The sequence below is a fragment of the Amblyomma mixtum genome, chromosome 5, assembly GCF_055824585.1.
Source record: "Amblyomma mixtum isolate Tamu chromosome 5, ASM5582458v1, whole genome shotgun sequence".
Lineage (NCBI taxonomy): Eukaryota > Metazoa > Arthropoda > Arachnida > Ixodida > Ixodidae > Amblyomma > Amblyomma mixtum.
The window spans coordinates 168,955,875-168,969,706 of NC_143016.1; the positions used below are offsets into that span (position 1 = coordinate 168,955,875).

Sequence of the window (13,832 nt, forward strand, 5' to 3'; positions counted from 1 at the left end):
GACATCCTTTTTATCAAGAAAAAGAGCAGCCTGTGCACGAGTAAAACTTCAGCTTCATTGTGTTTGCCGAGAGCAAATTTCCTAAGTGCCCTTTATCATATCTTTCTTTACACCCCTGAGATGCTCTTTGTGAAATTGTGTGTGCCCGCTTGTACAACAGATTAGTTGAGTGCCACTCCATCACGTCACCTTCCTTTGTGACTTGTCGTGCGTATAGTGGCATCTTAGCCATGCAATCAACTAACCTAACAGCAGGTCTCCTTAAATGGTGCAGATCAAGCGTGTTGCTTTTACTCTCTTGCAGCATAGTGTGGGAAATGGCAATGCCTTGACACCTAGTGAGATGGATGAAATCATAATACTTGTTAACTTGTTCCAGAAAAGCTCCCTCAGGCCAATGGCGTCGTTATGTAGTGGCAATTTTCAGCCACGAATGAGGGGTGGCAACCAAACTGGGCACTGCATTTTCGATTCAGCCTGGCCTGAACGTAATTTATTTATACTCAAGTAATGAATGAATTTATACTCATTTACACTCAAGTAAGTGTATATGCATATTTAAGTGTATTTCATTGATTCATTTCATAATTGATTTAATTTTTACTATTTTTATTTTGCTTTCCACTGCCTCCCAAGGTAAAAGCATACCAACGTGACCTTGAAGAACGAGAAGAATATTTTATCATTTTTATTGTGCGCACTGCTGCCTCCCAAGGTCATTTTGCGTACTGACCTGGCCTTAAAGAACGAACGAATTACAGCTTTTGCTCTAAAAAATGAAGATAAAACAAGAATAGGACACTGTAGGTAGGGTGGGCTGGAGGGGATGGTTTTTCAACTCTCCCGATACTCAAACGCTTGGAAGCGGGCATGCTATGCACAGTGTCTAAAATGATGCCTAATTAACTTGGTCTTATTATTTAATGAGCACAAAGAAAAATAGCACTGGTTTTCATGGTGCAAAACAAATGCCAAAGTTCCTGCAGTTCCATTTTCCCTGACAGCTTTGCTTTTTTAATCTACTATGTATGAGAATCAACCCAGCTACACTAGCACTTCTCTAATCTCTCTCTAGCACTTCTCAAACTCCAGGCCCTGACAAAGGCACAAGCTGGGAACCTTCATTTTGCAGTGCATAGTAAAGGACACTTCATAGGCTGCAGCCAAACAAACAGGCCAGAATTTATGACCATATTTAAACCTGTGCTCGAACTCTGGCACCTTTCAAAAGCTCAAAACTGAACATTGCAGTCTGCTATCCTTTGGCAATCACACCGCTCTCTTCCCCCGGCTATTTATTTTACCAACTTTTGCTTCAGAAACCACAGCGCAGTTCTTCCTGGGAATGTTCCAAGAACAAATCTAATGCTGTTATGCTTGTCAAATGATGGTTTATTGGTTTATTGGGGTTTAACGTCGCAAAGCGACAAAGGCTATGAGGGACGCCGTAGTGGAGGGCTCCGGGTAATTTCGACCACCTGGGGTTCTTTAACGTGCACTGACATCGCACAGTATACACGGGCCTCTAGAATTTCGCCTCCATTGAAATTCGGCCGTCGCGCCCGGGATCGAACCCACGTCTTTCGAGTCACCAGCCGAGTGCCGTAACCACTGAGACACCACGGCGGGGCGCCTGTCAAATGAGCATACTTATGAGTTCTCAGCGCAACAACTCTTTCCTTCGATGTTCAATACTTCACTGCGTTCATGTCTCAAGCCAACAAACAGCAAAGGCACTTAATTTTGGCCATCATTTATAGCAATGCCACATGGATACCTCTAGTTTACTAAGAAAAACAACAAAAGTGGAAGTAACCCGATGCTACAAATGCAAGCATGCAGAGAGACGCCACCCCATAAGCGAGCGACGTCGACCGAGACCCATGCTGAGGCCTCCACCAAGCATCTCAAAATGCAAGCCTCTTAGAAGGACAGGAGTGGCAGCAAAGGAGGTCACCAGTCAAAGCCTAAAGTGTTGTCACTGCTGTACTCGGCGCTAACCGCGTGCGAAAAAACTCAGAGCATTACTAAACAACACCCCAGCACAGCTGTCCTAACTACCAGCATGCAAGTGGCTCTCAGCCAATAGCAACACTACAGGCACAAAAACAAGGAAAAAAAAATTTAGTGCGGTAGTGCTAGATGCCTCGCTAGCGAAAAAGCCATCCTGTCTGCAGGTGAAGCCTCGGAGTAACTCAGGTAAGCTCGGGTAAACTTGGAGGAGCATTGCACCTGCCGCAGCCAATGGGAGGAAGGCATGAGGCCAGCTGCAGCGAATGGACAGAAGACGGTGGGAGGTTGAAGAGCAAGAAATGTGGTTGAATGCGGATGCAGATGCCAGAAAGAAGACACGAAGGATGAAGTCGTCGGAGGAACGAGCAGTGCAGCCAACGGTAAATAATGAATGAACCCGGTCCTCTGTCAAATTCTGAAGTCAACGACACACACGGCGAGCTAAACAGCAACGCAAAAAAAAAAGAGAGCAAAAACGTGAGTCAACATATCCATTAGATATAAGAAGGTGGCAAGCCGAAGCAGAGCGGCAAGGGTAGTATGGCATTGCAAAATGGGATGAGGAAACTTATGAAGAGTGTGAAATACGAAAAGCAAAAAAGAGTGAGAAAGAAGAGGCAAATGATGAAGCCACCAATGGCTTCAGAGACCGCCGAACAGAGGAAACAGGAAACGGAGCCTCAAATTGCAACTATCAGCTCAAGCGGCTTGTCACAAGAAGAAAGCCGAGGAACAACTGCAAGAAAAATTGGGTGCAACTGGAAGTTTCAAGCTTATAAAAAGCTAAACAAACAAAGCTAACAAGGGAAAACATGCTAGCGCATATGCGTTTACCTGTGATTGCCTGCGATTTACCTTAACTACGTAATCCACAGGCAATTTTTTTTTCCAAGTTATTTTCTGCCAGAAAAAGAACAACCACATGTACTGACCAAATGATGTCACAGCAACAGATGCAGGAAAAGCAGAACCACATCATTAGATTTGTATAATATTGTTTAGTTGTGTTTCTGGTACAAAGCATTTCAATGAGTTTCTACACGATTTCCACATTCTTGTCAGATTATGTATGCCTCTCGTGCTGAGATGCAAGCTCGCAGTATTCCACAAGTAAATGAACACTGCACCATGCTGGAGGCACAGTTCGCACAGGCGCATTCTTCTCATCCCACGGTCTTCTTACCGTGGCATGTTCGGTTTTCAAAGCTCCCAAGAGAAACGTATATGGACATTGTTTTTGATGAAACACTGCTGCCATACATTCAGCAGGACCCTTCAGTTTCAGGTAAAACCATTCTTCTCAACTTGTGCTCATCAACGAAGCTTCATAACGATCAGGTTAAGCACTATTTCTACCCAAAAATTGCCTTCCTTAAATGCATTCTCCTGCTGCAAACATATTCAGAGAGGCACAATACAGAGGCCAACAGCAGCCAAAGCGAGCAAGGCTTCTGCAGCTAAACCACATTGTTGTCTGCGTTACTCAATGCAAGCTGTTACTTTCTCAGAAACCACACTCTCCCGTAATAAAGGAAAACTCCTCCCACTCCGATTTCATTACGCAGCACCAATCCCCAGCACTGCTTGGTTTGGTTTGGTTTGGTTTATGGGGTTTAACGTCCCAAAGCGACTAAGGCTATGAGAGACGCCGTAGTGGAGGGCTCTGGAAATTTCGAGAACCTGGGGTTCTTTAACGTGCACTGACATCGCACAGTACACGGGCCTCTATAATTTCTCCTCCAAAGAGATTCCAGCCGCCGCGGCCGGGATCGAACACGCGTCTTACGGGTCGGCAGCCGAGCACCATAGCCACTGAGCCACCGCGGCGGTCCCAGCACTGCTTTTATGCCATTACCACTCAGTGACAAACAACGGACAAATAAGAAGGCACACACGCAGCACTGAAGTGATAACTAATCTTAGTAAAACACATTGTGGGGCAGGGTGGTGAATAGTTTAGAGGAGATGAAGAAAATGACGGCACAAGCGCTTGCTTGCAACTACTGTGAGTTCAGCCCCATGTGTGTGTGTGCTGTCTTTCTAACCATCTGTGTTTTTCAGCACTGCTTTCGATGATTCAAGACCGGCTTTCCCAACAAGCTGTTTTACTACGGTAGGCAAGGCAATGCTGCCACCCTATCGCGTGTGCCAGACAGCTGTGCTTTTACACAATACATGCCCGTCAATGGTTCCAATGGCCTGTGCCGCAAGATAAGCCCTGCTAGCCCAAGCCAAACACATCTGAGCCCTCCTGTAGAAGTTCATTCATGAATCAAGGCAAGACTAAAGGCTGTGTTTGTGTTAACAGGCAGCCCATTCCTCCACAATCAACACAGCTAGTCATCTACAAAGGAATGATTTCGCACAGAGCGTATTTGCTCCCAGACTTGGAACTCCACTGTCTCTAGATTAAGTGCACTGGCTTCACAGTGAACTTAAACATCTTTATATAGAGGGAAAAAGCCAAGAATGGGGCTGCGTGTATTTGTCATGCACTACACTGTAGCCATCAATTTGGCTTGGCTTACTTATTAGATAACCCATAACAGAGCAAAAGAGGCATGCAGTCTGTTTTATCACTAGCGGTTGGACTTTTCGGTTTGAATAAAAAAACAAATGAAAGAGGTATATGACGAATTCAATTTTCAGAATTCAGTTTCCACCGAAAAAAGTCAGTATCCATGGTGTGGACACTGTGGCTCGCTATTAAGAAGGAATTACCCGGTTACAGGAGGAAAGTAACCACGTACGCCATCCAGGAGCGTGGTGACACAGTGGTACCTTTGGATTACGCACTGCAGTCTTGTGTTTTGAGGCATTACTCCACTACCTTACACGCCTCTACACACCAAGAGGCCCCATGTACCTCCTTGCCAAGCACCTTGTTCTAGCGTAGCACTGTTCACTGTCATTACCCCACTATGCCAATTAGTACATTAAGTAGGTTCTTCCATTGCACATAAGGACATTCACGTGAGACCATTCATACATGTGTCGGAAAAGTGTCATATTCTATCTAACTAACGTGGACTTAACTATTAAGAAGGAGGAGTTCCATAGCTGCGGTCAACACACAGACTATGCAATGCCCTGTCGTCCTCTCGCTCAACCAAGTGCAACGTTTTAATGCTAATAACACAACCCGTCTTTAGGAAGCCAAATTACACAAACAAGTTTTGTCCAACAGTTGAATCATTTAACTTCGTTACCTTCGGTAACGGCGATAACATATCCTTGAAAAAGCGTGGTTTCAAACACCACAATTTAGACATTAATTTGGTTTTAGTTTTATGAGGTTTAAAGTCCCTAAGCAACTCCGGCTACGAGGAATGCTGTAGTGGAGGGCTCCGGATAAATTCAACCACCTGGGGTTCTTTAATGTGCACCGATATCGCACAGTACATGGTAGCATTTCGCCTCCATCGAGCCCACGTCTTTCAGGTCAGCAGCCGAGCATCATAACCACTAAGCCACCATGGCGGCTCTTTAGGCATTAATTAATTGGAAATCAAACATGCTTGAGCTGGCAAGATTGCTGAGATAAACATATAAGTGATTTCTGACTGCACTGAGATACCACATTATATCACCAAAAAAAAAAAGACAGTAATTCATCTGCAGGAAAAAATAATTACCAAAAAAAACCCCAAAACAATAAAAACAAGAAAGGCCGGCAAATTTTCAGAAGTAGCCCACGCAAGAACTTGGAGCATCACCAGAGGCTTTGCCCGTTTTTACATTTTAAAAACAAGTAAACCTCTCTGCAGCATTCATCTTAAACAGCTTGTCTGGCAACATAGAGCAATAATAAATATTCACTACTCAGCATGCCTTTAACCATCCGTTTAAGAGCTCATTAAAGATAAAAAATTTACTAAAATGGCCGATTTTTTTATGACCTGAAGTGCTCCAACATATTTAAAGCACAAAAACATCCGAGAAAACATTTTATGGCAGCGAATAATGTTTTGCTAGTCATTATGTACTGTCGCTGTCGTTTAGAGCCACGTCACTATCTTCTTCACTTGACGAATAAAACTCGAATTCGACATCCTCATCGCTCGCGCTGTCATCATCCGATGGATAACCCTCTTACACACTATAACGCCGGAAGGATGATGCCCTGTTCGTTTGAAGGTACAGAAAAATCTCATGCTAACAGTGTTAGCCTCAACGCACAAGGAATGCCTTCTGCCATCTAGTGAAAAAACTCTCACTCAATAAAAGCGTGGATTTGAGAATGGGTGCTGCCATCTATATTTTTAATGTAGTGGTCGAAATTTCCGGAGCCCTTCACTACGGCATCCCTCATAGCCTGAGTCGCTTTGGGACGTTAAACCCTAATAAACTAAACCAAACCATATTTTTAATGTAAAAACACAATTTGAAGAGCTTTCCTCGTCTAACGCCATTTAGAAAGCAGCTAAACAGCCATAATGAGGTGAGCTCATCATAAACAAAAAAGCGGCAATCACTAGTGATGATTCCTTGTGATGATCACTCGTGATGAGCTGAGGTCATCGTGAGCCCTCAACTAGTTAAGCAGTTTTATGGTGTCTCTCATAAACAGATGCACGTAATGGGGCTAGTCATGTGCTGAGGCAATCGAATTTAACCCACAATTCATCACATCCACTAGTGGCCCAAGCTGACTCAAATATGCTAGCACTCCCATAGGATATGGTCTACAAAGCCAATTTCCAATGACCTTAGCTTTATTCAGAGCCACACAGGAAAGTTTGCCAACAATGACTTCTCAGACTGCACACGTGCCATGGAACTTGCTCTTAAACGTACTTAAACATGAAATTAAATACAAGCAAGGTAGCCACACCCTCTCTCTATGGATGGTTTTACCACCCACAGTTGTACACCTTAATCATTGCACCTTCAAAAAACCAGCCATCAGCACCAGTCACTGAGGCATTCCTCATGCTCACAGAAACACACTACTCCTCAGCTCCACTAACACATTTTCCAAACAGCCTAAGATTACCAGACAGCACATCAGCGTCGCAAGCTACTAGTGCATAATTCAAAATAGGTACTGAGAAAATTGTGTCCTACATTAACCAGCTGCTGGTACCTGAAAGCCACATTTCGAAAATGCATGAAACTCATTTACTGCCACTAATATCACTCAAGCAGGACTCAGCCTCTGCTGTTCAACACACGTGGAATGCATGGGTAAAAGGCTAATTTACTGCAACTATTCTGCATGAGTAATGCTCCTAGAAAGAATCGTGAACGCAGCCAATTAAATACAATCATGCTACTACTGATATTACAGCTTCCTGGAGTTTGCTAATCTAGGCATGCGTTTCAACTGAGGGCCAAGCTGTCCTCTTCACATACGCAACAGTTCCAGCCACCCCAAAAAGCAAATGAATGGGGCAATGTTGTATCCTCACTCAACCTTGTTGCTGGTGTTACTGTACTATCCTCAGTAGCCCTTAGGTTTCCAATGCCCACTATGCATGCCTCATGTGCTTGTAAGATGAGGAGTAAACACATAAACCTTAAAGGTGCCCCGAAGAGGAATCTGAACTCGTCTTTTTGACGTGCGAACTCGATCTACGCATTCCGAGCATTCTTAGAAACTTCGACTTATTGCCCTGTGTGGCCGATTTCCCTAATTAAATCGAATTAACGTCTGGCTCCTGCCTTTACTTTCTGAATTCTCCCCGTACGGTGGGCGGAGTCGACCAACGCGTGGAGTGCGTTTCAGCCAGCTCCAGGCTTTGATTTCGCTTTATTTTGTTGTTTATGTTTCCGTGAATAAATAGTTTCATTCACAGATAGTATAGCCGCAAAATAAGCCCGCAGAAATAAAAATAAGCGCAGACTATTTGCTTCTACGGATTACATATTACTCTGCCGATGGCAAAGCGGCAAGCCGCCACGGGACTGGGTGAAAGGCACTCCACGCATTTGTCGACTCCGCCCACCGTATGGGGAGAATTAAAAAAAAATAGGGTGGGAGCCAGATGTTAATTCGATTTAATTAGGAAAATCGACCACACAGGGCAATAAATCGAAGTTTCTAAGAATGCTCGGAACATGTAGATTGAGCTCCCGTGGCAAACAGACGAGTTCAGATTCCCCTTCACTGCACCTTTAAGTCCGAGCTCCCACCTATACTGCCGATCTCTTTCAAAACTCCCCCCACTGAGATGTGAAAGTGGGTACCCAAGCCCTAGAAACAGCACCAAGAAGAGGCAAGGACTGGCGACCATCACCCCAACGATTAGCCGGGACAAGCCAAAAATTTGCAGGGTCCTTTCTTCAAACCCTGAAAAGGAGTATGTCTCCTAATAATGTAGCCCATATTAGACACCTTTGACAGCAAGTGGGCATCAAACATCGCTATAGACCAGCAGTTACGGTCCTCAGCTCCTGAGCCAGAGGACACAGGCTCAATCTCAGCCGCAGCAGCGAAACACAAAATGCACCCATGCACTGTGCAGAGTCAGTGCACCTTATGGAACCAGAACCTTCGAGTGCAGTTCAGTAGGAGTAGTGCCAAAGATTTGCAGGTATGTCAGCGACTTCCTTGTGTTTTCTTTGAAGTCTGAACTTTTAGCAACCCCGACACAACGAAGGTTTTCAATGAAAGCCACTCGGGCCTAAGTTCACCACTGAAAAGCGTAAAGAAGGTGTGCTCCAGTTTGATTAGTCGTTCACCGCCCGACAGGATCATAGATGATGGACTTAAATCTCCTGGTCTGCCAAAGTTCTCCGTGATTATGCTTCAGGGCACTCAAAGGTCTTTAATAGACTATAGAATCCTAATTTCAGTTGTGTGCTTTCTTCTTTAAAATTATTCGTTAGACATAATACATGGATCACTGCATAATATTCGCTTATGATCACTAAAAAATTTATAACGGAGTTTCTTGTCTCAAGCTGCTTCAGTTTCATCAGCCGAACAAATGCTGTGACGTGTAGCTGACCTTTAGGTCATGTGAGGCACGGAAAAACCAGCAACACAAACAGTGTTATATTGTTTTAATTCACTACAACACTCAAACCAGCCTGCTTCAAAAGCTGGAATGACAACAAATGACGTATCAGCAGTTATACTGTCAACCAAATGTTTAGGGGAATCCCCCAAGGTGGAGTAGATTTGTAATAAGGTAGTTAATTACTCATTGACGTCCACCCAAACGCAGCCATGCAGCTACAAAGGAAAGCTATAGAGCTTTCTCAGAAACTTCGTAGTCAAAGAAAAATTCGTCCTGGTCCGGGGATCGAACCCGGGACCACCGCTTCTCCAGAGCAGTCGCTCTACCAACTGAGCTAACCAGGACGGCAAGCTTATGGTAGGGCGAGAGCAAATTGATCAATAACTCGAAGTGGGAACTGTGTTGGTCAAATGTTTAGGGGAATCCCCCAAGGTGGAGTAGATTTGTAATAAGGGAGTTAATTACTCCCTGACGTCCACACAAGCGCAGCCATACGGCCACAAAGGAAAGCTATAGAGCTTTCTTGCTGTTTTTGATGCCTTGAGTATATTTACCTATGTGTCGGAGCAATAAAATTTCTGTTGTTAGTCAGCGCCTGTGTCTCGTCTCCCCGTTCTGCGTCCTTCGTGAAGTTTGCGCTGTTTTCATTGTGATGGAAAACCAACTAGCTGGTGATGTGTTCTTCAAAAATTTGGTGTCTACAGTCCTTTAAGAATGGTATCGCATCGCCCTGTCTTAAGGCAGCCGTTAAACAATCCTGTATTCAGTCCACGCAAGAGAGCGTCTCTGTGCGGGCTAATAGGCCCAAGGGCAGTGGCTACCCGATGCATATTATCTTGATAACTTGTGATAAGCTTGTGCACTAGATTAAGACAGAATGCAAATAGAGGAATGCTGACCGACAGCACGAGAAGGTTGATGTCATGTCGTATGCTTACAGAATGGCATATCGTTTAGAGACGGCAGCAGGTCGCTATGACGTACCTGTCAACAAGAGAAAGACCTGACAACACGAGTAAAGAAGTTGTTGTACCATAACGCATTCATCCCCATTTCTTTCCCTGTTGGGTCAGCGTAGTGCACATGCAGAGCGGTGCATATAGTGCAAGCAAGGCAATGCATTAGCATGAGGCTGGGTGAACACCTGAATGCATTGAAGGACCAGCATGGTTATCTTCCTGAGCACTGCGATGCACGGTAGAAAAGAAAAGGGGCAGGAAAAAAAGCAAAAAAGTACACCTGTGTTTTCTGGTACACGACCATACTTTTCAGCCACTGCAACCAGATGACCCGAGAAATCATGGAGGCATATCACATATGGAACTGTCAATATCCCATAACAGCCAGCCCTCAGTCGCCATGGCAGATTGTGAACTTGATTTCTTGTCTTCCGCCCTATAAAGTTTTCGCCCTCCCCTGCTGCCAATGAAGGGTTACTCCACCATGATTTACTCCCCCTTGGGGGTTTCCCCTAAACATTCGACCATTGTTAATTCTACCTTTGCCACGCGATGAGTGACACGTGCTGCAATGCGATGCATTTCACTCTTGGACTGCAGTTTTCAAAGAAAGCTTGCTTGTTTTGTTTTTCAAAGCACCACATATAAATTGAGTGCCTTCACAATAAACCCCACTTGTGAGTTAGCACTTGCATGCGTCATCCTGTCAGTCTTCCCTTCATGCTTATTTTTCATCACGCACCTTGAAGAACCTCAGATGGTCTAAATCAATCTAGAGCCCTCCACTACGGCGTCCCTCACAAACCATGTGTCACGTCAGGACGTTAAAGCCCACAGACACTTGCGAGTGACGAGGGACGTGTTACTGTCTGCCACTTGCGACAACGGAGTGCCTCGACAGTACTTATCTTCACGCTTGCGAGGGCAACCTGTAGATCGCCTTTCCAAATGGCATCTTTGAAAAACTTCGACCAGTGCCCCAAAACCAGTGTAGGGCACAGAGGGCTCCATTACCTCCTGCACCCTTGTGCACCACACTGGTTTCGGGGCACCTAGGTGGTAATGGAGCCCTATGTGCTCAGGTGCAATTTATCAAAGATAACACTGCACACTCGTGTACACTGGGGTGCACTGAAATGTACCAGCGAGCATCACTGTTGTTAATCAATGATCTGGAATGAGAGTTGTCCGTTTTGACTGTTACAGGCAACAAGAAGGTTTGGTTGGTTTGGTTCATGGGGTTTAACGTCCCAAAGCGACTCAGGCTATGAGGGATGCCGTAGTGAAGGGCTCCGGAAATTTCCACCACCTGGGGTTCAACGTGCACTGGCATCGCACAGTACACGGGCATCTAGAATTTCTCCTCCATCGAAATTCGACCGCCACGGCCGGGATCAAACCCACGTCTTTCGGGTCAGCAGCCGAGCACCATAACCACTGAGCCACTGCGGCGGCACAGGCAACAAGAAGCTGGATGCGGAAAAAGCTCTTCTGTTCACTTGGCAGTTCGCGACTAGCAGTCGCAAAGCTAAAAACTCAAGCAGCGTGCAACAGGCCTGCGACTCGCTTTCGAACAATGCAGCCATTTGCAACTGTTGCTTTCGATTACAAAGGTCGCATAACCTCTGCAACTTGCAAGCTTGAATAGGCCTCTATATCCTACAGTTCAGAATGTGAACATACGAAGCACTCGTTGCTGTATTTGTTCATTTAATTTAGTTTAGTTATGAGCAGCAATGCCACCGAGACATCACGTCTACCCAAAATTGGGCTCGTGCACCCTCCCTCACCTTCTCTGTACCACCTCACTACTGACATCTTGGCACCATTACTTTCTAACTTCTAGCAGTACCGCATGACTTTCGGACAGCGGGCCTCAAAGTCAGACAAAGTATCAAAACACTGTGTACATGTTTGCATTGTAAGTAAAATATCCTTGAAACAAATACGAAAATCCTGTTCTAAGAAAGTCTACAACCCCTTTGGCTTCCTTAAGGCCAAATCCTGTGTACAGAATCCACATCATTAAAGACTGATTACTTCACACTCCAACATAAAGCACATAAAGGTAGATGGCGCAGTGTGTTACATTATGAAGTAATCAGTCCTTAATCATGAGCCAACATGCACCAAAGAAAACAATGCTAGATTTCATATGCACAGGCACACCAAAGAACAAGTCATGTATGTAGTACATGCAATGTGTCATCATGTGTCCTTTTCTATGAATGTCCATACATTGCCTCCGACATTAAAACAAAGAGGACCTGAATTTGAGCCAATCAACAGACAGATATAAACTTAGTTTACACAAATTTAAACAATTCTTCCTGACTTTACGGGTACCTTTGGGTGGATGCCCATTGATTCATAATATAGTGGTCTATTTAGAGCAAAGAAAAAGGCCCTGTTAAATGCAGTGCAACTTTAAAACACATACATGCAACAAGAAACGAATGCTAAAGAACAATGTGTGCCCATGAAACATCATGCACGGCACTCTAAATAATATGACACTGCAAAAGCTTACAGAAGATGCAGAAAACATCACTAAAGCCTGTTCAGGCCTGCTTTTAGTTTGAAGTCAACCAAATACTTTTTTTTTTTTTTTTCCAAACAGGGTCTTCCGTAGGTATTACTGAGACCACGAGTTTCAGGGGCGATGAGACATACACAACATGCAGCTCGCAACGACTGGCTGCTGGGATCGCATGCTGCGCGCAAGGAGCTTGGGACTAGTGAATGCAGACCAGACTAGGCGCACCCTGAAAGTGCACCGCGAACGGCATGACTGCACGCCAGCGATGCAGTTTCACTCGTAATCAATACCGCACGCTCTATGCCACGTTCGGTGAGCAAACGAGCGCGCACGTCACCTTCGCAGTGTATTCACCAATTTCGACAACATGTGGGAGGTTGGGCCGCTATCACAACACACTGGCCTGGGAACTGCCGCTGCGGCCGGCTGGCGATCCCAGCAGCAGCAACAACAACACTAGCAGCCAACACTACGATCGGCCAGCCAGCGGCTACAGCCCTGGCCGACTGCATCGAAACACTGCAGCCTGTCTCGGCAGAAAGTAAACCTGCGCCGCACATCCGGGGCCAAAACATCGTTCAGCCTTGGGTCAGAGCACCGCTCGAGGTCTACGACGCCCCCGCGCCGGTGTTGCGCCCGTCTGGGTAACACGATTAGGGCCTGGTCAGCGGCGTCAGCTGCGTTACCGGTTCCCGAAATCGCCGGCACACGCGCCCAACGTTTCGATGATTTCGACGTCTCTCGATGGCTGTAGCCAGAGCGGCTGAGGCGCGTATGCTGGCGGTGGGGAACTTGGTCAACGCGAAGGCCTGCATCGGTCAACCGACGAGCCGCAGGCGAACACTGACAGGCTGATGATGTAGAGGAGACGAACACAGACGACAGGTTCCTCGAAGGGTGCGCCGCTCAAAGCAGGCGTATATTTGCACGGCGACGGACTACCGAGGTGCTGTGCTCGGCCACGGGGACGGTCGGACACGACCGAGCGAGCGATAGAAAAAGCTTACCAGCGGTGTGGACTATCAGCTGCCTGTCAGCGTCGCGGTGCCGTCAGCAGAGGAGGCGCCGCCGCTCGATCGCGGCCCCCGACGGCCGGTCGCCCGTTAGTATCGCGGTTTGAGCGCGGGGAGCTCGCTGACACTGGTGGTCGCGCGCTCAGCTGTGCAGGCCCTCCTCCGACGAACACTCGCGGACACAACGCGCAAAGAAGCCGGGCACGGCACGTAGGCCTGATCGGAAATTCCAGATTTCCAGATCTCGCCAAGTATCGTTGCCGTTGCACGGAGAAGACTGACGGCGGAGGGCGTATTCAGAGGAAGGTGATCCTCGTTGCGATTGGCCAACCGAGAATAGACG

General features: G+C 46.1%; 1 protein-coding gene and 1 non-coding gene across 3 annotated transcripts in view; both read right to left on the reverse strand.

Annotated features, from left to right (window-relative positions):
• faf (ubiquitin carboxyl-terminal hydrolase-like faf) overlaps positions 1 to 13,783 on the reverse strand; it is a 160,865-nt gene extending 147,082 nt beyond the window's left edge. For both annotated transcript variants that reach the window (XM_089546319.1, XM_089546317.1), the window contains exon 1: positions 13,484 to 13,783. The gene's annotated coding sequence lies outside the window, so the exon portion shown is untranslated. The remainder of the gene's footprint in view (positions 1 to 13,483) is intronic.
• On the reverse strand, positions 9,249 to 9,322 carry TRNAS-GGA (transfer RNA serine (anticodon GGA)). Its single transcript has one exon. It is a non-coding gene; the product is annotated as a tRNA-Ser (tRNA).
• Positions 13,784 to 13,832: the final 49 nt, after the last annotated feature.